This window comes from Prunus avium, chromosome 8, assembly GCF_965620075.1.
Source record: "Prunus avium chromosome 8, drPruAviu1.hap1.1, whole genome shotgun sequence".
NCBI classification, from domain to species: domain Eukaryota; kingdom Viridiplantae; phylum Streptophyta; class Magnoliopsida; order Rosales; family Rosaceae; genus Prunus; species Prunus avium.
Window position 1 is genome coordinate 24251541 of NC_142291.1, and position 5702 is coordinate 24257242.

The following is a 5702-nucleotide window of genomic DNA, read 5'->3' on the forward strand; positions in this document are numbered from 1 at the left end:
GATATTACCATTTTGTTAAAGTGTAATAATTATTGTTGTTTTTATTTTGTTTAGATTTTTTTTCAACTTCATTGATATCTATATTCTTTTTTATGAAACTTGGGCTGGGCTTTAGTTTGGGTTTTTGTTTTGAAAATGTGGTGGCAAAGTTGTAATTTAGTTTGGATTTTTTAAGGGTTTAGGGATTCATTTGGTGGCAATATTGTAATTTATAGGCTTTTTTAGTGCTGTTTTGTTTTTGAACATTGACTTTGGATTTTTTCATTGAATTTCTATATGGGTGGGTTTTGTACTATTTCAGGCCCCACTATTGGTATATATTTATAACCAAAATTTTCTTTAATATTAAGTTTGATTTACCTTTGAGCAATAGTCCCATAAACATTTCTTATATTGAATTGTCACAAATTACAAACGTCAAAGAACACCAAAGAGTATCTAGGGAGAATAACGCAGCGTGACAATTAGATGACTAAAATGTTAACCTAAAACACACAACTCTGGAATCCACCAGGATGGAATGAGGCAACCTCAAGCATTGTCCAATTTGTGGGAAATAGCAGCTATTGTGAACAGTACTTAAAAATTACTTCTTGAAGGATAATCTTGTTCTTTATTCCCCTTCGAATTCTTTCATCCTCAAAAACTACAACGTGCGGAATGATATATAAGCCTTGCAGGCATATAGCACTTCACTTCATATAAGATAGGTTTAAGAGACATGAAAACTTGAAAAAAGGAGCAAACTCGGGTTATAGTATATTTGTAACAACAACACTTTTGAAATAAAACTTCATATATATAGGATGAGTATAATTAAGCAAATGGCCTATGATCAAACCATAAAATACAAATTATTAAGACATACGTATACAATACCATACAAATAACAAACCATACTAACTAAGATAAAAGATCGAACAACTTGACAGCACGCGACCGGTACGTACTGCATGTGAACATATTTAAGGGCTAGTGGCTGAAGGTGGTGGGGAGAGAAATGGGATGGAGGGAATTGTAGTAGGGATATTGATAGGGATCCCTGAGGGGAAGCTTGGCAATGGAGGCAATGTAACCTTAGGGATCGTTGGCATAGTGGGGAAACTTGGCAGTGGAGGCAGCTGTGTTGTGGGTTTAGGTAGCGATGGCTGGTTGATTGGCAAGTTTGGTAAAGTGGGTTGTGGCAGTGTTGGCAGAGGAGGTAAAGGTGGCAGTGTTGAAGGAGGTTTAGGCAACGTCGGTGCACCGGTCTGCAAAAGATTACGCCCCGCTACGGTGACATGGATGCTGGATGAGCACAAGATAACGAAGATAGCTAAGAAGCAGTACTTGCAAGAGGCCATTGGTTCAAGCTAGCTCTCTCAAAAAGATTTGGAAGTAATTCTAATGAGTATGATTTGGCCGGTTTATATAGCCAGCCAAGTGAAATGTTTATGGTTGTGTTGTTGTTGATTTTCTCAGATACAGATATGAAAAATTTGACGACCTATTTTAGATGTAGTTGTTGGTCTTGTTGTTGTTCACCTTCTGGTTGACAAGGGTTGGGATTGGCTAGAGCTAAATGACTCAATACTTATAGCTTTAAAATATTGACTTGCGTGATCAAACAACTCTTTCGATTAGCAAACCTAGCTATTAGGTTATCTAATTTAGCTCATTGTGATATTGTGAACGCCACGACATCTGTTTGTGATAATCTGAATTAGTATTAGGCCACGTGATGGGGCTTTAATCTCATCCTTCAACAAAACTCGACATCTACTCCATCATATATCCAATAGATTTTTTTTATTATCCCTTTTTTTTTTTTATAATCTCAAATATTTCTCCTCCCTATATATATTCTAGAATTATATATATATGGAGCAAAGTTTTTATATAGTAATTTTCCAATGGGTCATACCATAGTAAAAAAGTATATGTTTGGCCTAAGACCAATGGCCTCATCGGGTTTGAAACCCCTAGGCAAGAGAGAGAGAGAGAGAGAGAGGTTGCTAGGTGGCTGAGCTAAGTTCTGGCAAGGGGTGGGGTGGGGTGGGGTTGGGATTGGTGGGTGGAGGAGGACGGGTGAGGCTACTTTTTGTTTTAAAAAAAAAATTGTATAAAGTTATTTTATTTTTAATTACTTTTATTTTTCCATTTTATGTATTTAATTTTCATTTTACTCGAAATTACAAATTTACCATTAGTATTTACGGAAAATTGGATACATTGACTATTTTGATAAGTTCAAGTGATGAGTTATCTGCACATGGGGTGGCAGCTCAATACAAAAGTGGACTAAGCTCTCTCCCTCCCCCCAAGTGCATCCAGGTTCGATTCACGTAAGAGACAATCTTGAGACAACCCAATATAATACTCTCCCTCCCTCTCCTTAACGAATAACAAAACAAAAAAGTGATAAATTGTCACTATGCAAAAAATCACCTTAGGCAATGGAGGAGGAGTATTATATTGGGGAATAAGCAATAAGCAATAAGCATCGTTTCTAAATTATCAATGTTGTCATTTCATGTATTGGGCATCAAATTTTACCAAGTTTGTCTTATAATGAAGAAGAGGCATCACCCATAGTATTTGTTAAGTTTCTATTACAACAGCCAAATTATGTATAAGCTGAATATCCAAAAAGAATACTTCCAAAAGCCCAAAAGGACACTACCAAAAATCCAATACGAACACTTCCGAAAAACTGAACTTATTTTTTAGTTCAAGTGGGTAAGTTCGACTAGGGAGGGGGGAAAACGACACTTTACTTTTATTTCTGCTTGGGTCCTCTAATGTGTGACACACTCTCAACACCCCTTCACATGTAGGCTCTTTTGCACTTAACATGCGGACAATTTTTACTGGGTGATGTGGGAACATGTGAGGTGAGATGTCCAAGATCATTTAATAAACTATTAGGTGAGGCTCTAATAATTTTTCGATGTGGGATTCACACTCTCATCACATGCACGTACATATTCAAAAGAAATATGAAATAGTAGAATCAATATAAAAATAAGAATAAAATTATTTTACAATTTTTTTGATAGAAATTATTTTACATTAATAACAATAACAACAATATACAACAATAATCACACTATGGTCACCTGAAACAAGAAATTAAAGACTTTATCTTATGCAGTTGAAATAGCTAAGCAACTTAAATGGATAGAGAAGCATCCACGGATTGTTGAAAATCCTTTAATAATTAAACTTTCACGACATACGAGAAAGACACAAAGGCCTTCCATTACCATAACCCTATTTGATTGAACCAAACAAAGCAAAGATTCAAATTGTGCAAAAAGAACACCAAATGTGTATACGCACATATAAACAGAAAACATATTAAACTCCTGCCTCAACCTCAATTTTACTATTCCACACCCGAAGAAAAACAATATCTTTTTCCATAATGCTATACAACCCAATATCTTTTAACCGATTGATCATTTTCTTCAACCTCAATTTTACTACACCAAGAGTTTCTTGAAATTTAATTACCTAGTTGTTTTAGGCTTTTTAAAATGGAAATATATTTATTTTTATACATATGGCACTTATGGGTTATATATTTCAACAAAATAATGGGTCCCACTAGCACGTCAGAGTTCTTAACAAAGTTTTTGACATACCTGACAGCAAGGGATGCAATGAGACGTAAAATATTGATTAAGGGTTGGGTCACTTTGAATTCCGGGAGGGAGTATGAGATTTGACCATACTTTCAGAGAACCTTGAAGCAATTAAGCTTATATATTATATATATTATGTATATTCAAAAGATGCATGAAATAATAGAGTTAAGATATAAAAAAAAAATTAAAAAAAGAAAGAACAAAATTATTTTACATTAATAAAAAGAACAAGAAGATACTACATAACACCATAAACACCTGAAACAGGAAATTAAAGACTTTATCTTAAACAGATAAATAGCTAACTTAAATGGATAGAAAATCATCCACAGACTGTTGAAAGCCTTTTGATGATTAAACTTTCACAACATACACTACTAAAAAAAGGCTTAAAAGGGACTAAGTCCTATCAGTCCCTTTTGCTTCCTTTAGGTACTGAAAACAGTGCCTATTGTTGCATTAGGGATTGTTCCATATCAGTCCCTTTTGCTGGGGTCCTCTATTGTTAATATGACACGGATTGTAAATTTCCGTGACTTTTTTTGGCAACGGGTCCCACCTTACCATCAACCAAATACGCATACATCCATTCAACTACATCCGTGCCTAATATACTAAACAAGGTACTGATGCTTATCAGTCCCTTTAAAAATAGAAATACATTATATTGTTTTAATATATTTATATTTATTTGATGTTTTAGTATATTATTTATAATCTATCCGTGCCTATAAAACATATATATTTTTTAGGTTTTAACATTAGTAACCCATGTTCAATCCGTGCCTTTCAATTATATATATATATTTTGGCAAAAATGTATTCCTTGTTTTTTCGTTTTCAATTAATTTAATTGGGTTTTCCATATTGCAAAGTAGTCAAATGACCCTTCAATTGGAGTGATACCAAGGACAATTAAGTGGAGGCGATTAAGGGTTGTCAAAAAGAGAGAAAGAGGATCGAATTATACATACTTTTCTCTATTCAGATATCTTTCAATTCATCTTGACATTCTAATAGATATAAGCTATGCATAAATCTAACAATTTCTAAATTCACTACTTATATAAAGCAAAAGTTAATTGAGATACAACTTTATGATTGTTACAAAATGATACAAAAGTCAGCCCATACATACAAACTCCCTAATTTCAACAGACACATGTGCATATCCTACTCCAACCATGCCCAAATGCTAGCAAGTTCCAAAAGATAAATATGAGCAACATATATACACAAAGATACATCTAAATCTATGCCATATGTACCAACCAAGTTCCATCAAAACTATAAATCCTAGTATTTTAAACGTCCCCACCTATTTCCATCCAAACCAGAAAATTCAGCAATTGTCAAACAAAAATTTCTACCCATTACTGTTAAGTCATGGGTTGGGTACCTGAAAATCTCATGTACTTGGCATTGGCACTTGATTTTGAGCCACATAAGTCTCCTCCGTCAACATTGCATTTGAGGGAACAGTTGGTGGGGTGGTTTGAGGTTGCTTGTAGCCTGCTTGTCTTGATAAAAGCTGCATCAACGACTCTAGAGTCAATGATGCCATCTCTACTCGTGTACCTCCAACAATACCCGCAAAGGGATTGGCCGAGCCTCAAATTCTTTGAACTTGTCCTCAACCCTTTTCTCCCTATGTTGCATCTATTGCTCCTTCATAGTTGTTTCCTCTTTCATTCTTTCCACCTCAACACGTGTGTGTTCAACAGTGATCCTTGCTTGTTCGGCAACAACACGTTATTCCTCGCATTGAGTTCACAATGATTGCAATTCACTAGAAATATCCCTTGCTTCTTATTAAGTATCCCCGGAACATGTCTCCATCGAATTCCAACACCATATCCTCGAACTCGATTGCGTTTCTTAAGGCCAAATCGTTCTACATACAACTTATTTCGAACATCAGCCGTCACCTCACGCCCTGCATCTCACTCCCTTTGTTCGAGTTTCTCCAACTTATCCTATGCCAAAAACCTTAGCATCAAACATAAAGCTTGCATTGGATGCTAATGAGTAGTCACAAGAATTATTTGCAGATGTCCATTTACTTTTGCCTAA